Here is a 24689-nt window from a genome sequence, read left to right as displayed (position 1 = left end):
TCTCTCTCTCTCTGTCCCTCTCCCTACCCATGCACTCTCTCTCTCAAAAAAATAAATAAATTATCAAAAAAAGAAAGAAAGAAAGAAATAGAAAGAAAGGCCTAAATCAGGGGTATGGAAACCTTTTCTTCTTACAAGGCCAGAAAGTAAATATTTTGTGCTTGCAGGCCATCTGGTCTGTCACAACCACCTACCCCTGCCACTGAAGCTCAAAAGCAACCAAAGACGACATGTAAACAAATAGGTCTGACTGTGTTCCAATAAAACTTTATTTACAAAAACAGGCAATTTGCTTCTGATCTAAATAAATGGCAAAACATAATTCAATCATATTTAGGAAAACTCAATATCAAAGTTGGCAGTTCTCTCCAACTCAATGCAATCCCACTCAAACTTAACAAGTTGACCATAAAAATTAAATTGAAATGTAAAGGGCCTAGGAGAGGCAGGACATTTTTTATTTTGGAGAAAAGGAAGTAAACTTTTTATTAAAGTATAACATATAGGAAAAAAAACCACCAATCATAAGTATACAGTCCTATGATTTTTGACAACCTACACACATCCATCTAATTACCACCCAGATCAAGAAACAGATCATTATCATCACCTTAGAAGTATTACTCATGCCCTCTTGTAGCCACTATCCACTCCCAAATGTTGGCAAAGATGTGTGGAGAATAAAAGCATGCATATGGCTGATGACTGGTTTGTAAAAGAAGGACCTGCATATCAATGGAAGAGTGGGAAGAAGAGTGGAGATAGGTAGATTCCAAATGAGAACACCATTAACTTTGGAGGGAAGGCATATATGAACCTCGGGCAGAAGAGGACTGGGAGATAAGACTGTCAAATTTCATTAGAGTCAAACAGAAGATACTAAATGTCCAACTAAGGAATCTGGCCTTGAAATTTCAGAAGACAAGAGCACTGAAGGTTTCTGAGTTAGAAACACTGGTATAAAGAGAAAAGATTAACATGTGGAATGAACTAGAAAGACAAACGTGAAGAAACTGGGAAGGAGCTTATATAAGAGTCCACATAATAACATAACCCAAGATGGAGACAGTGAGATTGAAAAAGATATTTATATAAGGCATAATAATGAAAGCAAATAAGGTAGATGCCTAGATATGGGAAATATAAACAATTATCTCCTGCCTGAACTCATTCTCAAGCTACAAACTCTCATTATCTTTGATTCGTCCCTTACATCCACACTCACTTTCAAGTGATCACAAATTCTTAGTGATTTTATTTTTAAATCTCTCAAATTTAACATCTCCTTTCCACTCAGTCATTCCAGTTTTCAATATAATTATTACTCATTTAAATTATTACAAAGTCTCCTAACTAGTTTCCATACTACCAACACCTTTTTCCTTCTACCACTTTCCACACTAAAGCCAAAATCTGTTGACTTGTAACCTGTTTCACTCCCAGGTCAAAAAGCCTTTAAGAACCACCCAAAGCAACATTATTGAATTAAGCTTCCCTAGCACAGAACTACAAGGCCTTTCCAGAAATATCACTACTTTTCTCACACTGCTACTCTAACCTACCCTATTCAGCCACATGAGATATTCTGTACTACCACAGCATATTTCTATTCTTTTTAATGCTTATTTATTTATTTATTTTGAGAGAGAACGGGGAGAGGGGGAGGGGGAGAGGCGGGGAGACAGAACCCCAAGTAGGCTCCAGCTCCATGCTGTCAGCACAGAGCTTGACACAGGGCTCAAATTCATGAACCGTGGGATCATGCTCTGAGCTGAAATCAAGTCGGACACTTAACCAACTGAGCCACCCAGGTGCCCCTACCAAAGCATGTTTCTATAATGCGAGGCAGCACACACGTTATTGAGAAATAGAGAAATGATGTTAGTGTAATGCAGAAACTATACTGGTTCACACAGGGTTCTTCCCAGATCATTACAGTTTTGCACCATTAACAGCAGCTAAATGCAGCAACTCTTGAAGGAATCTAGTCCTACACTGATGCCCTTACTCTAGGTACCCATCACTCTCCTTTCTTCCTCTTGTCTCAGTACAGTAACAGGCTCTGTCTTGCAAGGGTGTAAGCATGATTTTCCTCAATCTTTGTCAGGGTAGAAATAACCCAAATACCAGGCAATAAGCCAAAGCCATCCAGTCTGCCATCACAGTATTCACATCAAACCTGCAACCTGTGTTTATGTCCCTCTGTTCTTGTCTCCACAAATCAACAGCTTCAATTCTTCCTTTTCCTCCTTCCATCAGCCTATTTCATCTTTCTTCTTTCTTGAGAAAAAATCTATACTGACTGAGATATTCATTAGGAATTACTTGCATTAACTATGCCAACATTTTAATTAAAATTGTTATTGTTCCTGTTGGTGCTCTAGTAACATGAGTAGACAGATTTTGAGTATTCTGCCCCTATTTTTCCCATAAACCCTGTTTTAGTGAGTTACAGAACTAAAGGTTTTTCAAAAATGCATACATTAAAGCAGAAATGTCTGCACTTGCAGTTCCTGAATTATGCCATGAACCTCAACTCCACAATCTCTTGCTCATTCTATTGCCCTGCCTGGTCTGCTCATCCTCTCCCCAACCCAGCTACCATAAAAGAGAACCCCCTTTTCTGGAGACATAGTCAACCCTCATTCCCTTATTGTACTGACATACTAAATACATCATTACATTTAGCTACCTCCATTGCAATCATTTGCTTTCTAAAGTTGTTGTTAGAGGCACCTGGGTAGCTCAGTTAAGCATACAACTTTTGGTTTTGGCTCAGGTCACGATGTCAGGGTTCGTGGGTTCAAGCTTTGCATCAGGCTCCGCACTAACAGTGCGGAGCCTGCTTGGAATCCTCCCTCTCTCTTCTTTCTCTGCCCCTTCTCTGTTCACTCACAGGGCAGTGCCAGGGCAGGGCAGGCCAGGGCACCCTCTCTCTTCTTTCTCTGCCCCTTCTCTGTTCACTCGCAGGGCCAGGGCCAGGGCCAGGCAGGGCAGGGCAGGGCAGGGCAGGGAAGAGAAAGAACGGAAGAAAGGAAGAAAGGGAAAGAAAAGAAAAAAAGTTGTTTTTAGACTTCAGCATGTTTTTAGACTTCTAACCTGAAGGAGTTAGAACACAAGACTGATGAGTCCCATTACCCCAGTTTTTGATTCTGTAGGTCTAGAGTGAGACATGAATATCTGCAAGTCTAAAAAGTTCTCAGGTCATGCTGCTAGTTCAAGGACTACACTTTGAGAACTACCTTTTTAATTTTTTAATTTTTATTTTTTAAAGATTTTATTTTTAACTAATCTCTACACCCAATGTGGGGCTTGAACTTAACAACCCCCAAGACCACAAATCACATGCTCCACCGACTGAGCCAGCCAGATGCCCTAAGAACTACCTTTTTTAGACTAGTGCTGTCCAATAGAACTTTCTATAATGACAGAAATGTCCTATATCTGAGCTGTCCAATATAACACTAACCACATGTGACTACTGAGTACATAAAATATGCATAGTGTGACTGAGTACATTAGTCTCCTATTGCTGCTCTAACAACTTACCACAAACTTAGTGTCTTAACACATATTATCTTACAATCTCATTTGCCATGAGAAGCTCACAGAAAGGATTTCACAGAGCTGTGGTTATTACCATTTCAATAACACCTAACTAGCTCTAAATGCTATTGGGCTCTTATAAAAATGCTTTTGAATGTTGTACTAAGGCAATGAACTCCTGGACATCAGTATCTTATTTTCTATACCTGAAAAGCAAAATTTATTACGTTGTGTTAAACACTTGATGAACAAACACAAGGGGGTAAGTGATAAAGAGTAAATACTGCCACAAAAAGTAGGGGTACCAGATCAGATTTATAGACCCCTCTGCTGCCACCTCACAGTGCTGGAAAATTAGGAACTGTTTGTACTAAAACACAAACCAACAGTCAGCAATAAGATGCTAAAGGTAATAAACACATTCCTGTAAGTCCCAATTCACCAAGACCGAAACCAAAAGAGATCAACATCTGTCGCCTCCTGACATCTCTACTTCTTTCACTGGCACTAGCATTCCCTAACAGCCTTCTGATACAAGTCCACAATGTTTCTCCCATTTATCCTCGTTCTTTCCTTCTGAATTTTATTTCAGGCTCCACTATACCTATCTAATTATCTCCTCTCTCCAAATATATGCCACACACAATTGCTGGATTCGTTTTTCAGAAGCAATCCTGCTCATTATCACTTCTTGCTCAAAAACTTTCCATTACTTCCCAATGTCTACTGAATAAAGCCCAAACGCCTTACCATGATACACACTAATGCCTACCTTTCTAGCTCCATCATTCACTATCCCAAGGTTTCCAAAATCCCAAGGTTCAGTGAAACTGGGTTCCTGTTTGCAAACACAATTCCTATACCATCTCCCCACTACATCTATGAGCTCACAAGGAAGTATGGGTGTGAATACCTACAGATTAGAATTTGAGAAATGAGGGGTTTAATAATTTATTTTTTTATTTACATCCAAGTTAGCATATAATGTAACAATGATTTCAGGAGTAGATTCATTAACGCCCCTTACCCATTTATCCCATCCCCCCCTCCCACAACCCCTCCAGCAACCCTTTGTTTGTTCACCATATTTAAGAGTCTCTTAGGGGCGCCTGAGTGGCTCAGTCAGTTAAGCATAAGCATCAACTTCGGCTCAGGTCATGATCTCACAGTTCATGGGTTCAAGACCCGCATCAGGCTCTGTGCTGACAGCTGGGGCCTGGAGCCTGCTTCAGATTCTGTGTCTCCCTCTCTCTCTGCCCCTCCCCTGCTCACTCTGTCTGTCTCTGTCTCTCAATAATAAATAAACATTAAAAAAATAATAAAAAGAGTCTCTTATGTTTTGTCTCCCTCCTTGTTTTTATATTATTCTTGCTTCCCTTCCCTTATGTTCATCTGTTTTGTATCTTAAAGTCCTCATATGAGTGAAGTCGTATATTTGTCTTTCTCTGACTAATTTCACTTAGCATAATACCCTCTAGTTCCATCCACAGAGTTGCAAATGGCAAGAGAGAAATGAGGTTTTAGAAGTCAGGTGATATATTACACGATTAAGATACTTGGACTTCATCCAGTAGAGAATGAGAGAAACCACTGAAGGTTTTTAAAGCAAGAGACTATCATGATCAAATCTGCATTCCAGGAATTTAACTCTAGCAAGAAAAGTATTGAAAATATTAGTACCAAAAGATAAAGACTATGAAAACAGTGCAGGAGACAATGAGGGGTGACGAAGCCATCAGTAGTGGAAATAAGAAGCAGATCTGAGATTTCTGTGACAGAATCAAAAGATTTAATGGAAAGTGTATTCGAATGTCCAATCTTGACCACTTCAAAACCAGAGCCTGAGTTATCTTTTCAAAATGCAAATCTGATCATGTTCCCTCCTCTACTTAAAACCCTTCAGTGCTTCCTGCTGATTTTAGATTTAAAAATTTTGTCACAACTCTGCTTGCAAAGTCTAGGGAGACCTGGCCTCTGCCCACAATTCCAGAGATAGTCTGTATCCTTCTTCCCCATTTCCCAGCAGGCAGTCTTTACTCTTGATCATACTGACCTTCTTTCAGCTCTTCGGCCATGCCAATTGTTCCCTCCCGCCACAGGGCCTCTGCAGGGAGTGCTCTTTCCTCAATGCTCTACCATCACTCAACTCCTCGCTGGTATTTTGTCTTAAGTAATGTTTGAGCCTTCCCTGGCTACTCTCTCTCTCCACTATGTCAGGCCCTCTGTTACAAACTCTTATACCACTGTGTCCTTTCTCGATATGGCCTCTTTTCAGTTTATAATTACATTTTTGTGCGATTCCTAAAGAAATGTCCATCTCACCCACTGGAATGTAAGATCCATGAAGACCAGGAATGACTCTGTTCTGTTCACCACTGTATCACCAGCTCTCAGGACAGGGCCTTGCAAGTTAGTAGGTAATAAAAAGATATTTGTTGAATTACTGAAATCCCCAATTTATTAACAATAACTCCAAAGTTCCTAGCTTTGGTAACAAGGTAGTCATGCTTTTAACTGAAATAGAGAACCAAAGAAGACATGATAAATTATCTGTATGACATCCAGGTGAAGATGTCTAATAGACAACAGGAAACAGGAGTATGTAGCACAAAAGACAAAACGTAACTGGTAGAGTTGAGAGTTGAGATTACTGTCTTGAAATCACAAAGGCCAGTGATTCTCCTAAAATAGAAGGGAGGAGGGAAAAGAGGAAGGATTATGTATCAGAATCTCTTGGAAAGAGGGGTTTTATTCACATTTGCTCTCACTTTCCCCTAAATGAGGACCTCAATATATAATTAGAGGGACTACTGACAGAGGAGTGTTGCACCTAAACAGTGTAAAGGCAAAGGTTTACATGTTTAAAACCATGATGATCAAAGAAAAGAGTTGAAAGCTCACTCATAATCATTTTAGGAACAAAGCACATGAAAGGAGGATTACCTAGCCTTTTGTGATAGGACAATGTCTTAAAGACAGTCTAAAGGAAATTTTCCTTAAAAAAAAAATTGAAGGAATGAAGTAAGCATTTATAGAGGAAAACAGGAAAAAGCCAGGGGAGGAGGAGAGTGTCTTTTAAGGTTCCTGGGAAAGGTTAAATCTAATACACCAAGACCCCCAAAGAAAATGTAAAGGGAAAATAACAAACACTACATATACTGAACACTACGTGCCAGGGCCTTAAATGTTCCAAATACATTATTTTAAATCTTCCCAAAATCCCGAGAAGTATATACTATTCTTTTTCCCGTTTCACAGTTGAGGAAACATATAACAAATGATTAAGAAACTTGCCCCAAGGTCAAACAGGTGTTAAATGGCATATTTGGGATTAGATTCCCACTGTCTTTAAAGCCAAATGACAAAATCAAGAATATTCATGAGAAAAGTATATATTTTTTTCTTTGAAAGGGGGCCACCTCTTGTGAAATGGGAAGAAATGCTATAAGATAATTGGGGTGGGGGTGGGGAAATTTTTGCTCTGGTCTCTGTCCTCCAATCAAAGAAGCGCTGAGTGAGATGGGGGAGGGGCACTGAGGAAGGGTAGAGGTTTGGAGCTATAGCTGCGGAGAATGGGAAAGACCAGGGAGGAATCTGGGAAAGACCAGGGAAGAATCAGTCAATGCCAACCCGATCCCTGAAGCACAAATCCTGAGATTCTGCATATTCTACATTAACATCTGAGTTGGGGCCAACTATGTGTCAGGTATGGTTCTAGGCGTTGTGGAGATAACTTCTCTGGGTATAAGAGTAGCGAAAAAAACCAATATCAATGATCACCTTACACTTACGAAAGACCCATTCCTCCAGAATCCCATCCGGAAGCCTCAAGAAGTGCATTCCAAGACAAGATTGGTTTTGGGGGGAGGGGCGGGAGGAGCGGTCGAAAGGGTAGTTCCTACGTGCTCTCACCCCAATTCCCCCCTGGATCCTCTCGAGGGACCAGAGAGGAACGCGAATGCGAGCCCTGAAACTGCACCCGAGGGCGGCGGGAACGCGGCTACCTAAGGGCCCCGGACATCAGGCGCGCCCCCCCCTTCCCCGACTCCGTGATTCTCTTCGACGCCTGGGCTCCCCGAAAACCGCTTGCTTCCGCTCGGAGCACTACCCTGCCATACAGCCTATTCCCAAGAGCCCCGAGCGGACCGGACCCCCACATCAACTTACCCGCCCTGCCCAGCCCAAGATAGCTGGGGCTCCTTTCTGGACACCGAGGTCTCCCAGGCATCTCCACCAATGCCAGAGCGCACTCAGGACGGGGAGGCGGGACCGAGCACCCATGGCCAATCAGACCAGACGTACAGCACGTCCCGGCGCACAGAACTAGTTCCCGCCTTTAGGAGGGCGAAAAAAAAAAACACGATTGGCGCCAAACTCGCGTAAGCTGGTGCGGAGTTTAAGGGAAAGGGGCGGGGCCTACGCTGATGCAGGAAGGGGCGGGGCTTGGAGCTGTTAAGGGCGGAGTCTGGGAGAAGCTCTTTAATGAAAGGGAAAGTAAACTCTAAGGCCCTGTCATTTATTTGGTCCTTTATTCTATAAATTCTGTTGAGCATGAACTGCGTGCTAGACGTGGTCCTGGACACTGGCTCGATAATGATGAATAAACACTGTTCCTTGCCCTCAGACACTTTCCTACATAATAGGCAAACAATTTAGGCAAGGGTGTTGAGAGCTTTGAAGAGGGGATACCAAGTAAAGTGGGGTAGGAGGAACAGGAGAGCTTTTTAGAGGGTAGAATACCTGAATTGTCTTATAGAACATGCAGGAACTAGAGGTGCCCCTAGGGTCTAGCCTACGGGGGCGGGGCCTACGCCATTGATTGGAAGGGAAGTAAACCAAAACAACTTCCTCTGCTACCTGATCTGGGGATCTTCCTCTTGATCTCTAACCGTTTCCTCCTGTTTGTCCATTTTAATAACTTGTAACTGTCATATCGACTCGTATATTTTTAAATTTTCTGGAAAGACCTCCATTTGGCAGAATATGTTCTGGGAGAAAACCAATTTCCCAGATTCTCTCCCAATCGCTTTGTTTCGGAGAAGTCAGTCAGACAGGCAAGCATTCCAGGTAGTGGAGACGGAAAGAGTAGAGGGTGTGCAACCATAAGGCGTTTATTGTTGCTGGAGCATGAAGTGTGAGATGAGGCTGGCGGGGAAGCTACGGGTCAGAACTTGAAAGGCTATATATGCATACATATATACATATATACATGTATGTATATATATGTCAACGAACTTGGAATTTATCTTTAAATGATGAGGCATTGAAGGATTTTATGCTTGGTGCGGTGGTGATCTGATTTGCATTATTAAAATCCTCTGGCCTTGAGAAGGAGAAGTTTCAGATGTTATCACAGAGATCAGGCTAGAGAAAATGAGGATCTGAAGGAAATGGTAGGCAACAGGATAGATTTGAGAATATTTAGGAGATGAAATCAAATTTAGCAATTGATTGAATATTGGTTTTCAGCATAGGTGCATAATGATGACATTCATCAAAAAATATTAATGGAGAACATAAAATATATATCTCGAAAATAACTGAAGTTTTCCCCCAAAATTATCTTTCAGAGAAGAATGACCTTATTACTGATGTACTTACAAAGCCTCTCATTTTACTAGTACTTCTTAAAAACTTTACATTGACTAGAAAGTAGTGATTGGTTTAAAAATATTTGCTTAGGAGCGCCTGGGTGGCTCAGTTGGTTAGGCCTCTGACTTCAGCTCAGGTCATGATCTCACAGCTCATGAGTTCAAGTCCAGAGTAGGGCTCCATGCTGATAGCTCCGCTTTGGAATCTGTGTCTCCCTCTTTCCCGTGTAGAGCTCTGTGCTTCTGTGCTGACAGCGCTGCTTTGGAATAAATCTCCCTCTTTCTCTGTTTCTCTCTCTGTGTCTCAAAAATAAACATTTTAAAAAATGAATTTGCTCAGAAAGACCTCAACCAATGCCAAATTGGGAATTTGGGATACTTACAGAACAGAAGTCAACTGAAGGTATTTTTTTTTTTAAGAAAACAAAGAAATATAACACAGTTACATGTTTTATTAAGTCTGAACTCACAATTGCAAATGTTGCTTTAAAAAAAAAAAAAAGCAAATTCCGGGCGCCTGGGTGGCTCAGTCCACTCAGGTCATGATCTCACAGTTCGTGCGTGAGTTGAAGTCCCGCATCTGGCTCTATGCTGACAGCTCAGAGCCTGGATGGAGCCTGCTTCCAATTGTGTGTCTCCCTCTCTCTCTGCTCCTCCCCTGCTCACATGCTGTCTCTCTCTCAAAAATAAATAAAGATTAAAAAAAGATTATATTAAAAAACACAAATTCTAGCGGCACTTAACTGGCTTAGTTAGTAGAGCATGTGACTCTTGATCCTCTTGATCTTGGGGTAGTGGGGGTAGTGAGTTCAAGCCCCACCTTGGGCATAAAGCTTACTTAAATAACAACAGGAAAAACAAGCAACTCCTGAAGATGTCTATATGTACTTATATTGGGTAATCTCCTAGGGATAGTGTTAAGGAAGGAAAAAGTACAGTATGGTATGCTAGCTTTTGTATAAGAAAAAAATGAGTGAAAGAAATGCAGTACATACATTTGCTTGTTTTTGCATAAAAAACACTTGAAGGGTAGGAGCCCCTGGGTGGCTCAATCAGTTAAGTGTCCGACTTTGGTTCAGGTCATAATCTCACGGTTTGTGAGTTCGAGCCCCACGTCGGGCTCTGTGCTGACAGCTCAGAGCCTGGAGCCTGCTTTGGATTCTGTGTCTCCCTCTCTCTCTCTGCCCCTCCCTCACTTGTGCTCTCTCTCTCTCTCTCTCTCTCTCAAAAATAAATAGTGTAAAAAAAAAAAAAAACACTTGAAGGGTAAATTAGAACTTAATAAAAGGGTAATTTGGGGTGCCTGGGTGGCTCGGTTGGTTGAGCAATTGACTCTTGATCTCAGCTGGGTTGTTGATCGCAGGGTTGTGAGTTCAAGAGCCATGTCAGGCTCCAAGCTGGGTGTGGAGCCTACTTAAAAAAAAAAAAAAAAAAAAAGGTGGGGTGCCTGGGTGGCTCAGTGGGTTAAGCAACTGACTTCAGCTCAGGTCTTGATCTCATGGTTCATGGGTTCGAGCCTCGCATTGGGCTCTGTGCAGACAGCCTGGAGCCTGGAGCCTGCTTCGGATTCTGTGTCTCCCTCTCTCTGCCCCTCCCCCACTTGTGCTCTGTCTCTCCCTCTCTCTTAAAAATAAATAAAATGTAAAAAAAATTTTTTTAATAAAAAAATTTTTAAAAAGGGTAATTCTTCAGGGAAAAAGACAGCTTTTTTTTTTGATAACAGCTTTATTGACATATAATTCACATACCATATATTTCACCTATGTAAAGTGCTGAGTTTTCCTTTTTATAACCTTTTGCTTTTGAATCACAGAAGTGTTTCATGTATTCAAAAACTGAATCAAATCAGAAGGAAAAAATGCAAAAATTGAAAATAAATTGAAATAAATGAAACTGTGTAAACGAGAGAAACATAACCACTCAAACCAATAATAAGTGATATTTGAACACAGTGCTCTGACTATACATCATTAGTGGGATATATTCCAAGCACAAAAAGGACTGCAAAGAAATCTTATACTTTATGCAGTAGTTTTATTGTTAGTCTCAATATTGTAATTTTGAAACTATTTCATGTATATTGTAAGATAAAGAAGTGTGTAATATGTTAATAATTTTAGGAACCAAGATACTTGGTGAAAGCAGCCACAGATAACATATAAACAAATTAATATGACTGTGTTTCAATAAAGCTTTATTTATAGAGACTGAAATTTGAATTTTATATTTTTTACCTGTCACAAAATATTATCCTTCTTTTGATTGTATTCCCAACCACTTAAAAATGTAAAAGCTATTCTTTGCTTATAGACCAAAATGTACAACACCAGTCAATGAGCAAGATTTGGTCCATGGGCTGTAGTTTGCTGACACTGCTTTAAAGTCTCATCGCTTGGTACTCCCCCACAGGCACTATGCTTCCTACTGGCCCTACAAAACATTTTTTCTTTTTTTAAAAGATTTTATTATTTATTATTTATTTTTATTTTTTATAATAAATTAATGTGGGGCTCAAACTCATGAACCATGAGATCATGACCTGAGCCAAAATCCAGAATCAGACGTTTAACTGACTGAGCCATCCAGGCACACCTAACCAAGCATTCTTTAAGAAGTTGGAGGACTTGCACTGTTAGTGAGCAGTGAGATGATTGATTTAATGTGTTAACTTATCTAGGTCACAGGCCCATATGTTTGGTTACATATTCTTTCTGGTTATGTCTGTGATAATGTTTCTGTCTGAAATGGTTGAATGAATAAAGTAGATTGCCCTCAGGGGGACTGGGTGGCTCATTTGGTTAAGGATCCGACTTGGGGTCAGGTCATGATCTCACGAGTTCCTGAGTTTGAGCTCTGCATCTGGCTCTGTGCTGATGGCTGGAGCCTGGAGCCTGCTTCAAGTTCTGTGTCTCCCTCTCTCTCTGCCCCTCCCCTACTACTGCTCTGTCTCTCACCCCCTCTCTCTCTAAAGTAAAAAAAAATCTAAAAAACATTTTTTTCATAAAAAATAGGGCACCTGAGTGGCTCAGCTGGTTAAGCATCCAACTTCTCAGGTCATGACCTTGTGGTTCTTGGGTTTGAGCCCCCATTGGACTCTGTGCTGGCAGATTAGAGCCTGGAGTCTGCTTCAGATTCTGTGTCTCCCTCTCTCTCTGCCCATTCCCCACTTTCACTGTCTCTCTCTCTCTCAAAAATAAACATTAAAAAAATCATTTAAATAAATAATAAATAAATAAATAAAGTAGATTGCCCTCAACACTGTGGGTATCATCCAATCAATTGGAGGTCTGAATAGAACAACCAGGTGGAGGAAGAGAGAATTTACTCCAATTTAGATCTGGAACATTGATTTTCTCTTGCTCTGGGACTAGAACTTAGACCATTAGTGCTTCTGTGTTTCAGGTCTTCTGTGTTCCAGGTGGTAGATCATGGGACTTCCTAGACCTTGTAAGTTCATGAGTCAATTCCATATATGTCAAATATATATAATAGGATATTATAGGAAATATTTGTTTATACATAAGCATCTTGTATTGTTTCTGTTTCTCTGGAGAATCTTGACTACTACAACAGATTTCAAGACTCACTATAAAGCTACAATATTTATGACAATGTGGCATTACTGCAAGTATAGACGAATGGCCTAATGGAACAGAATGGAGAGTCTAGGAACAGAACCACACATACAGGGTTACTTGATTTATGATAAAGATAATAAAGGATTGTCTTCCAAGTGGGAGAGAAAAACTCAGCCACAATAGTTTCTCCAGCAATGAATGAGATGTGGCAATCAGGGGAAAGTGAAACATACCAAATGAGTAATGTCAGTCAAAAGACACCATGGCACAGAATATCAGTATTCTGACCAGGGCTCAGAGATGTGGCATATCAGTATGTGAAAACGAGGGCCCGAATTTATGTGGAAGGGAAAGTAGACTATGGTGAATATACAGATAAAAATAATGTGAGGCAACAAGCAACAATAAATATAACTGATAACATTCTATTTCTTTTTTTTTTTTAACGTTTATTTATTTTTGAGACAGAGAGAGACAGAGCATGAACGGGGGAGGGTCACAGAGAGGGAGACACAGAATCTGAAACAGGCTCCAGGCTCTGAGCTGTCAGCACAGAGCCCGACGCGGGGCTCGAACTCACGGACCGTGAGATCATGACCTGAGCCGAAGTCGGACGCTTAACCGACTGAGCCACCCAGGCGCCCCGATAACATTCTATTTCTGAGAGACCAGACCAAAGACAAGGCATAGAGTGGACGATTCTTCTTTGGTCATTGTTTAGTGCAGTCTCATTTCCAAATCATGTATATAGTCTTTATAGTTCCTAGGGACAAGAATTTATTCTTTTACATAAAAATAAAAGGTGTCTTTTCAATAAAGGTGGAGAGCAACTGGATATCTATATGGAAATAAACCATGGATTACTTTTAAAAAATATTTTTAAAAAAGGGGTGTCTGAATGGCTTAGTCAGTATACCATGAGACTCTTGATCTTGGGATAGCAAGTTCCATTTGGCATATAAATAACTTAAAAAAATAATGTTAAAAAATTTACTGTACTGTACTTCACACCATGCATAAAAATTAGTTTAAGACAGATTATAGATTTAAATGTAAAAGTTGGGGCACCTGAGTGGCTCACTCGGTTAAACAACTGACTCTTAATATCAGCTCAGGTCATGATCTCACCATTTGTGAGATCAAGACTGCACTGGGCTCTGCACTAACAACACAGGGCCTGCTTGAGATTCTCTCTCTCTCTCTCCCTCTCTCTCTCTCTCTCTCTCTGCCTCTCCCCTACTATGTCTCTCTCTCAAAATAAATAAATAAACATTTAATATAAATAAATAGAGGTACCTGGGTGGCTCAGTCAGTTGAGCATCCAATTTCAACTCAGGTCATGATCTCATGGTTTATGGGTTTGAGCCCTGCATTGGGCTCTGTGCTGACATCTGGGATCCTGGAGCCTGCTTTGGATTCAATGCCTCCCCCTCTCTCTGCCCCTTCCTCCCCCCCCCCCGACCCCCCCCCTCTCTCTCTGTCTCTCAAAAATAAACACAAAAAATATTTTTTAATAATAATATAAATAAATAAATGTAAAAGTTAAATCATAAAGCTTCTAGAAAAAAATAGAAGGATTATAATTTAATGACTTTGGTGTAGCCAAAGATTTTTTTTTTAAAACACGCCAAGAAAGTACTGACCATAAAACATTATTAAAATGAACTTTACTAAAAATTAAGAACTTTAGGGGGTGCCTGGGTGGCTCAGTTTGTTAATTGGCCAACTCTTGATCTTGGCTCAGGTCATGATCTCGAGGTTCATGAGATCAAGCCTCATGTTGGGCTCAGTGCTAATGGTGCGGAGCCTGCATGGAATTCCCTATCTCTCCCTCTCTCCCTGCCCCTCTCCTGCTTGTGTGCATGCTCTCTCTCTCTCACTCTCTCTCTGTCTCAAAAATAAATAAATGAACTTTAAAAAAATTAAGAACTTTAGTTCAACAGATATCATTAAGATAGTAAAAAGGGAAGCTACTATAAGAGAGGAAAGTCTTCCGCTCTACCTTGTAGGTTCATAACTGCATCTATGAAATGAACTGACAAAAGGCAGATTAACAGGATAAAAGGAATACAGATTTATTTGTTTATTTATTTATTACAAACTCACTGATTTTAATATCATATGCATCACAGTGTCATCACGGGGGAGGGGGGGACTGTATACCCAAAAAAGCAGTGAGCTGTGAAAATTTTTTTTAATGTCTATTATTTTTGAGAGAAAGAGACAGGCAGAGCGCAAGCAGGGGAGGGGCAGAGAGAGAGGAGACACAGAATCGGAAGCAGGCTCCAAGTTCTGAGATGTCAGCACAGAGCCCAACATGGGGCTCAACCTCACAGACCGTGATATCATGACCTGACCTCAACCTGAATTGAGTTGGACACTCAACTGACTGAGCCACCCAGTTGCCACCCTATGAAATCTTGTATACCATCTTACTAGGGGAAGGTTGAAGGGGGATGTAAACTTTTAGGGGAGAGTCAATGAGTTTTAGGAAAGATGAATAAACCCTTAGTAGTAGATAGTAGGGTAGTTTGTGACAAAATGTATCTGGGTATGGTGTAGACTTCTAGTCTCCTCTTCTGTGTTAAGAGTCAATCTTCCCTGACCGATGAAACTCCCAGGAAGGGGATTTATGACAGTTGAGTTCCTTTTGGAGGATCTGTCTCTAGGCAGATAAAGGGAGTTCAGAGAAAGCCTCTCCCTGCATTTACTGTTTTTCAAGTGCCCTACAGCTCAAAATAATCAATATACCAGAGCAGTATATTTTGGGGTGGAATGTCCTAGACTTCTTCACTACCAACCATGGGAAGATATTTATAATACATATATCTGACAAAGAATTAAATCCAGAATACTAAACAAAACAACAAGCCACACTCACACCCATAAATCAATAACAAAAAGACGACCCGATTTTTTTTTAATGGGCAAAAAAATTACACCAAAAGTATACCCATATGACAACTAAGTAGTTGAAGACATACTAACATTCTTGCTCATCAGGGAAATGCAAATTCAAACAATGAGATACCTCTACAACCCAACCAGTCTGGCTAAAATTAAAAAAAGTCTGAGATGGGAATGCAAACTGGTGCAGCCACTCTGGAAAAAAGCATGGAGGTTCCTCAAAAAACTAAAAATAGAACTACCTTACAAGCCAGCAATTGCACTACTAGGTATTTATCCACGAGATACAGGTATGCTGCTTCAAAGAGACACATGCACCCCCATGTTTATAGCAGCAGTTATCAACAATAGGCAATGTATTGAAAGACCCCAAATGTCCATCGGTGGATGAATGGATAAAGAAGATGTGGTATATATATACAATGGAGTATTACTCGGCAATGAAAAAGAATGAAATCATGCCATTTGCAACTACGCGGATGGAACTAGAGGGTATTATACTAAGCAAAATTGGTCAGTCAGAGAAAGACAAACATCATATGACTTCACTCATATGAGGAATTTAAAATACAAAACAGATAAACATAAGGGAAGAGAAGCAAAAATAATATAAAAGCAGGGAGGGGGACAAAACAGAAGTGACTCTTAAATATGGAGAACAAACAAAGGGTTGCTTGGAGGGGTTGTGGGAGGGAGAATGGGCTAAATGGGTAAGGGGCACTAAGGAATCTACTCCTGAAATCATTGTTGCACTATATGCTAACTAACTTCGATGTAAATTAAAAAAATAAATAAATAATTTTTTAAATTCCAAAAAAATAATAAATAAATACAAAACTTATGTTACTGTGGGAAATTAGACACATAGAAATGATCTTAAAATTTATAGACGCATATTTTTCAAAATAAAGATACATGGATCCAGTGGAAATTAAGGACTACAATGTTTGCTCAGAATGTTATTAATCACAGTTAACATAATAGTGTTACAGACTGTACTAGTGAACAGAGAAAAGAAGAAAAGGACAAACTGATGATAATGGTGCGACTGTAAATGAAGACACTTGTATATAATCAACATCCTTTTCCATAACTGTATATGTAATAAAGAGAAAATAAATAGTTTAAGTTATAAGGGGGAAAAAAAGTCTGAGAATAACAAGTATCAACAAAGAAACAGAATAACTGAAACTTTCACACTTTCCTAATGATGGTGAGAATTGTTGCAGCCATTTTGGAAAACTGTTTAACATTATTTACCACAGCTTGTGTTTAAAATAACCAGCCTTGGGGCACCTGGGTGGCTCAGTCGGTTGAGCGTTTGACTTCAGCTCAGGTCATGATCTTGCGGTTTGTGAGTTTGAGCCCTGCATCAGGCCCACTGCTGTCAGCAGATCCCACTTTGGATCCTCTGTACCCCCTCTCTCTGCCCCTCCCCTGATCACTCGAGTGCTCTCTCTCTCTCTCTCTCTCTCTCTCTCTCTCAGAAATGAATAAACATTATGGGGCACCTGGGTGGCTCAGTTGGTTGAGCCTCTGACTTCGGCTCATGTCATGATCTTATGGTTCATGGGTTTGAGCCCTGTGTCGGGCTCTGTGCTGAAATCTCAGAGCCTGGAGCCTGCTTCAGATTCTGTGTCTCCCTCTCTCTCTCTCTCTACCCCTCCCCAGCTTGCTCTCTCTCTCTCTCTCAAAAATAAACATTTTTTAAAAATTTAGAAATGAATAAACATTAAAAATTAAGTCAGTCAAAGACAAATACCATATGATTTCACTCATATGTGGAATTTAAGATACAAACAGATGAACATAGGCAAGGGAAGCAAAAATTGAGAGGAAGACAAACCGTAAGAGACTCTTAAATACAGAGAACAAACTGAGAGTTTCTGGTGAGGCGTTGGGTGGAGAATGGGTTAAATGGGTGATGGGCATTAAGGAGGACACTTGTTGAAATGAGCACTGGGTGTTACATATAAGTGATGAATCACTAAATTTTATTCCTGAAATCATTATTACACTATATGCTAACTAACTTGGATTTAAATTTTTAAAATTAATTAATTAATTAAAAAAAAACTCAGTCTGGGAAAAAAAAAAAAAAACAGCTTATGACCCCACAATCCCATTCTTGATTATATACCCAAGAGCTATGTGTGTTTTGTACATCAAGAAGCATATATCATAATATTTATAAAGGCTTCATTCATATTCATAACAGCTGTGACTGGGAACAACCTAAATGTTCATCAATACAAGAAAGAAAAGGGGTGCCTGGGTGGCTCAGTTGGTTAAGCATCTGACTTTGGCTCAGGTCATGATCTCACAGTTCATGAGTTCAAGGCTTAGGTCATGATCTCTCACGGCTCATGAGTTCGAGCCCCAAGTCTGTTATCGGCACAGAGGTTTCTTTTGGATCCTCTGTCCCTCTCTCTCTGCCACTCCCCTGCTCTCTACCCACCCTCCCCAAAATAATTAAACATTTAGGGACGCCTGGGTACCTCAGTCAGTTATGCATCTGACTTGGGTTCAGGTCACAATCTCATAGTTCATGAATTCGAGCCCCTCATGGGGTTCTGTGCTGACAGCTCAGGGGCTGGAGACTGCTTAGGATTCTGTGTCTCCCTCACTCTCTGTCCCACCCCACACATACCCTGTGCCTCTGTCTCAAAAATAAACATTAAAATTGTTTTTAATTCACAAAAATTAAAAATACACATTTTTAAAAGAAAAAGTATATTTATTTAAAAATTTTTTAATGTTAATTTATTTATTATAAAAATTTTTTATTTATTTTTGAGAGAGACAGAGAGAGAGAGACACACATTGCAAGTGGGGAAGGGGGAGAGAGAGAGGTAGACACAGAATCTGAAGCAGGCTCCAAGCTCTGAGCTGTCAGCACAGAACCCAACACGGGGCTTGAACTCACAAACCACAAGATCATGATCTGCCCTAGAGTTCGATCCTTAACCAACTAAGCCACCCAAGCACCCAAAAAAGAAAAAGCACATTTAAAAAAAATAAGAGAAAGAAAAAAATAAATTGTGTTATAAGCCAGACACAGATAATGCATACTGTGTGATTTCATTTATAGGAAGTTCAAGACCAGGCAAAACTAATCAATTGTCATATTGATAATGTGAAAAGATAAACTGAGGTATAGTAACATTTTTAAGGGTTTATTTAAGCAAAAATCTATTTGAGTCAGGCAGCATCCAATCTAGAAAATGAAAAAGAACTCTGAGGAGCTATATAAAATGAAGAACTTTCATAGGCAAAAGAGAGTAGAAACAAGGAAGTTGTACTGGTAAAAAATCAAATGAGTATTGCAGTTACTTTCCTCAGGGATTGGCAGGAGTCTTTCAGACAGATTACCTACTAGTGCTAATCTGGCAATTCCTGACCGAATGGTTTAAAACTCCATTTCTGGGCATGCTGAACTGTAATTAAGTCTTGGTTTAGTGAAGTAGAGCTTTGCATAAGCACCTCCATTTTGGGATCTGTTGTCTTGGTTTTTTAAATTTTTTTTAATTAAAAATATTTTTAAGTTTTTATTTATTTATTTTGAGAGAGAGACAGAGCGAGCAGGGGAGGGGCAGAGAGAGAGGGAGAGAATCCCAAGCAGACTGCACTGTCAGCACAAAGCCCCATGTGGCGCTCCAACTCACAAACCATGAGATCATGACCTGAGCTGAAACCAAGAGTCGGTCTGTTGTCTTGTTTTTAACAATAGTAAAGGTGGGGGTAATTGGTTAAAGAATTTGGACTGTGAGAGGGGTGCCTGGCCGGCTCAGTCGGTTAAGCATCCAGTTTCAGCTCAGGTGATGATCTCATGGCTCGGCTCATGTGTTCAGGCCCCATGTCAGGCTCTGTGCTGACAGCTCAGAGCCTGGAACCTGCTTTGGATTCTGTGTTTCCTTCTCACCTTGCCTCTCCCCTGCTCATGCTCTCTCTCTCTTTCTCTCAAAACGAAATAAACATTAAAAAGAAAAAAAAAAGAATTCAGGCTGTGAGAAATGCATGACTATTAATATGCTTTGGAAATTCTCCCAGATATTTTGGAAACATAACATATCATAGGTGAGGCTCTGTGGAAAAAGAATGGACTTTTCCCAGAAGAGACAGAGATTCACTTGATGGAGGAGCCTTTCTCAGAGCAGGGCAGAGAAAAGAGTGATTGAGACATAAAGGAATAGGGCTAGCAACAAGGGTCTCCATGAAAAGCTTACTAGAGAAATAGCATCTACTGTGTAATTTCTTTGACTTTTCTCTAAATCTGTGATAAAACCTATTATATTACTTTCGACCCTGAGCTCATATCCCACTTTCTCCAGAAGCGTTTGCTGTTTTCTAGGTTGACTTGGCAGATACCCTATTTGTAGTCTCATAGCACCTTCTCCCTAAATCCCTATGGGAACCCTTTGTGATACTATCCCTTAGATGTCTGCCTTCACCATAAGACTGAGAATCCTTTAAGGTCTGGGCCCCTGTTTGTCATCTTTACATTGAGTATGAGAATTAGGAACAGTTGAAACCAGAAAATCTTGAGAGAGAAAGAGGTTTTTTGTTTTGTTTTGTTTTGTTTTTGCCTCTTACGGACATTTACTATTAAATATGAATAAAGAAAGGTCTATAGTAGGTATTGAATAAGCTAACTGGGTAGTCAATGTTTATGGAAGGAACTGATAATTTAGTAAGGAATTCATTATTGAAAATAATGATGAGAGGGACTTGGTTTCTTCTAATTCTCAATGTGACCGCTTGTTTTATGTATGAAATCACGGGGTGCCTTGGGGGCTCAGTCAGTTGAGTGTCGTCTGCCTTCGGCTCAGGTTATGATCTCCAGGTTTGTGGGGCTGCTTGCACTGAGGGCTCAGAGCCTACTTTGAATTCTCTGTCTCTCTCTCTCTCTGCCCCTCCCCTGTTCATGCTGGTGCGCTCTCTCTCTCTCTCTCTCTCTCTCTCTCTCCCCCTCAACAATAAACATTAAAAAAATTTTATATATGAAATCACAGCTGTTGGGGAAAATAATTAAAAACAAAATCTCTTCCAAACCCAGAAAATTCCTCTATGAAGGCAGAGAAAGGTAACAATTTTATTACTGAATTAGCATAAAACCAGAATGTGATGCACATCACAGACAGTGCCCTAAAGAGGTTGCAAAGACAGAAATTTCACACTTTTTTTTTTTTTTAACATTTATTTTTGAGACAGAGACAGACAGAGCATGAACGTGGGAGGGTCAGAGAGAGAGAGAGAGAGGGAGACACAGAATCTGAAACAGTCTCCAGGCTCTGAGCTGTCAGCACAGAGCCCGACACGGGGCTCGAACTCACGGATCGCGAGATCATGACCTGAGCCGAAGTTGGCCGCTCAACCGACTGAGCCACCCAGGCGCCCCAGAAATTTCACCCTTTTATATAGTGTTAAAAGATATACCAAGGCTTAATAAAAATTTTAAGAGTGGGGGAAGGGGTGCCTGGGTGGCTCAGTGGGTTAAGTGTCTGACTTAGGCTCAGGTCATGATCTTACTGTTAGTGAGTTGAGCTATCAGCACAGAACCTGCGTTGGATCCTCTGTCCCTCCCTCTCTCTGACCCTCCCCTGCTGCTCATTCTCTCTTTCCCTCTCTCTCTCCCTCAAAATAAATAAAATAAACATAAAAAATTTTGTTAAAAAAAAAAGAGTTGAGTTGCCTGAGTGGCTCAGTTGGTTAAACATCCAACTCTTTTTTTGTCCTTAAGTTTATTCATTTTTGAGAGAGAGAGAGAGACAGCACAAGCAGGGGAGGGGCAGAGAGAGAGAGAGAAATGCAGAATCCAAGGCAGGTTACAGGCTCTGAGCTGTCATCACAGAGCCTGATGCAGGGCTTGAGCTCAAGAGCTGTGAGATCATGACCTGAGCCGAAGTCGGTCACTTAACCGACAGAGCCACCCTGGCACTCCAAGCATCCAATTCTTGATCTCAGCTCAGGTCTTGATCAAAGAGTCATGAGTTCAAGTCCTGTACTGAGCTCCACAAACAGTGCAGAGCCTACTTAAAAAATAGAAAAAATAAAATAAAAATTTAAGGGTTTATTTGAGCAAAAATCAATCCAAATTGGGCAGTGTTAAACCAGAAGTAGTACTCTGTGACAGAAGCCGAGAGAAAAATTTATACAGAAAGTATAGATGCAAAGAAAGGAATTGGATTTGCTATAGCTCAAAGCTGGGTTGGCTGTTTGTGATTGTCTTTAGTGTTTTGATTTCCTAACCTTCAGGCATTCACCAGACTTAGATTTTGATTTGCTTAGGAAGGCTACCAAGGCATTAGAGCCACCTCAGTCTCATGGCCTGTTTGTTTAATTAACTTAACAATAGCCAAGTGGCTATAATCCATTATATTAGGTAGGTTTTGCAATTCAGAGTCAGGTGACAAGTTAGGTCCATCTCCCCAGAAATTGGGTGACTGAGCATTATCTTCCTTGGTGATGATTTTGTTACAAAGAGATGGCTCCCAGGTCCTTAAAGAAAAATTCCTGAGTTGTAAAACTGGCAAGAGGCTTATTTTTTAAAAAATATACATGTATTTGAAAAGAGCTGGAGAGAAGAGAAAGAAATTCTGAAAGAAAAGAATGAAGTGAAGTAGAGAGAGGAGGAGTTTCCTCCCTTGTTTTCAAGGAAAATTAGGCCTCTTAATTTGTGTATGCTCTTACACAGTTTTTAAAAAAAAAAAATTTTTTTTTTTAACGTTTATTTATTTTTGAGACAGAGAGACAGAGCATGAACGGGGGAGGGTCACAGAGAGAAGGAGACACAGAATCTGAAACAGGCTCCAGGCTCTGAGCTGTCAGCACACAGCCTGACGCGGGGCTCGGACCCACGGACCGTGAGATCATGACCTGAGCCGAAGTCGGACGCTTAACCGACTGAGCCACCCAGGCGCCCCGCTCTTACACAGTTTATAAGTAGATAGAGAAATGAGTGCAACAGTCCCCCCCTCCCTTTTTTTAAAGATTTCATTTTTAAGTAATCTCTACCCCCAATGTGGGGCTCAAACTCACAACCTTGAGATTAAGAGTCACACACGCTACCAACTGAGCAAGCCAGGTGCCCCTGGTACAACAGTTTCTAAACTTGTTATTTTTCATAATTCGCACAAGTGATTTAATTAAGTTGCTCCTGGTTTTCTCAGTCATCCTGGAAAGGTTGAACATTTATTAAATGCATATTGTGTATGAGAAAAGTATGTCAGCACTGTGTGATACGGCACTTCCTGTGTTCCTAGAGTATTTATTGACTCTGGGAGACAGACACAGAATCAGAACTTCTAGAGAAAAACTGAGGCTTGGAAGTTTAAGTCACTTAACCTAGGTCACACAGCTAGTTAATGGAAAAGTACAACTAATGGTTGAGGTCCTTAGATGCTGTTTCAGGGCTCTCTCAACTTCAAAGAACACTTCTGATATCCTAATGAGACACAAATAATTTTTTTTTAATATTTTACTTTTAAGTAGTCTCTATACCCAATGTTTTATTTTTTAAGTAATCTTACAATCCCAATATCAAGAATTGCATGCTCCAGGGGCGCCTGGGTGGCTTAGTCGGTTAAGCGTCTGACTCTGGCTCAGGTCATGATCCTGCGGTTTGTGGGTTCGAGTCCTGCATCGGGCTCTTTCCCGACAGCTCTGAGCCTGAAGCCTGCTTCGGATTCTGTGTCTCCCTCTCTCTCTGCCCCTTCCCCATTCATGCTCTGTCTCTGTCTCTCAAAAATAAATAAACATTGAAAAAAAAATTAAAAAAAAAAGAATTGCATGCTCCAGCAACTGAGCCAGCCAGGTGCTCCTGAAGCACAAATAATTTTTTGAGAGCAATAATTTGAAGTTAAAGAAGAGTGCCTGGGTGGCTCAGTCGGTGTAGCATCCAATTTTGTTTTAGCTCAGGTCTTGATCTCAAGGTTTGTGGGTTCAAGACCCTTGTGGGGCTCCACACTGTGCAGAACCTGCCTGGGACTCTCTCTCTCCCCCCCACCCCCACCTCTCCCACTCATTCTCTCTCTTTCTTCCTCTCTCAAAATAGATAAATAAACTTAAAAAAAGAAAAAGAGCACCTGGGAGAAATGAGAACTCTTACCCCTGAAGTGTCCTGAGTTCTGAATCCCACAATGTTTTAGTTTTTATTTACATTTTCTGTATTCATTAAAAAAACTTATATTGTAGAACAATAAAAACATCTATTAATGAAATATTATTAGGTAAATATCATTGTAACTGCCACACAGGTCATGAAATCAAACTTACAAGCTTTTCTATACGCCCTACCCCAAACACAGCCCCTCTCCTCCTCACAAAAACTACTATCCTGACTGTCAGGGTAAAAACTCCCTTGCATTTTGTTATGGTTTGATTAATCAAGTGTGCATTTCTAGGCACTACAATTTAGTTTTGCCTGTGTTATAAAAACTTGCTAAGTGTCATAAGTCTCAGTCTTAGTTCAGGCTGCTAGAACAAAATACCACAGACTGGTGGCTTAAACAACAAACATTTATTTTTCACAGCTCTGGAGGCTGAGAGGTCTAAGGTTAAGGTGCCGGCAAATTCCATGTCTGGTGAGAGCTCTCTTCCTGGTTTGTAGGTAGCTGCCTTCTTACTGAATGCTCACAAGGCAGAAAGAGAGGTTAGGCTCTGGTTTCTTCTTGCAAGGGCACTAATTCCTTTATTGGTGCTCCACCCTCATGACTTTACCTGAAGCTAATTACTTCCCAAAGGCCTTGCCTCCAAATACCAAATACCTTGCCTCCAAATACCATTAATTTTGGAGGACACAAACATTCAGTCTGTAGCAGTCTCATAATTCAGTTTCCCCTCCCATACCTTTCTTTTCCTTTTTATTTATTTATTTATTTATTTTTTAAACGTTTTTTATTTATTTTTGGGACAGAGAGAGACAGAGCATGAACGGGGGAGGGGCAGAGAGAGAGGGAGACACAGAATCGGAAACAGGCTCCAGGCTCCGAGCCATCAGCCCAGAGCCTGACGCGGGGCTCGAACTCACGGACCGCGAGATCGTGACCTGGCTGAAGTCGGACGCTCA

General features: G+C 40.6%; 1 protein-coding gene across 5 annotated transcripts in view; it reads right to left on the bottom strand.

Annotated features, from left to right (window-relative positions):
• CASP8AP2 (caspase 8 associated protein 2) overlaps positions 1-7797 on the bottom strand; it is a 36246-nt gene extending 28449 nt beyond the window's left edge. For 4 of the 5 annotated variants that reach the window (XM_049654002.1, XM_049653998.1, XM_049654001.1 and 1 more), the window contains exon 1: positions 7714-7788. The gene's annotated coding sequence lies outside the window, so the exon portion shown is untranslated. Of the gene's footprint in view, positions 1-7713 lie in introns of all 5 variants that reach the window. The other variant, XM_049654000.1, reaches the window with a different exon arrangement.
• Between the last annotated feature and the right edge of the window lie 16892 nt (positions 7798-24689).

Source organism: Panthera uncia (assembly GCF_023721935.1).
Source record: "Panthera uncia isolate 11264 chromosome B2 unlocalized genomic scaffold, Puncia_PCG_1.0 HiC_scaffold_24, whole genome shotgun sequence".
Lineage (NCBI taxonomy): Eukaryota > Metazoa > Chordata > Mammalia > Carnivora > Felidae > Panthera > Panthera uncia.
This window is presented reverse-complemented; position numbering and strand designations above follow the sequence as displayed.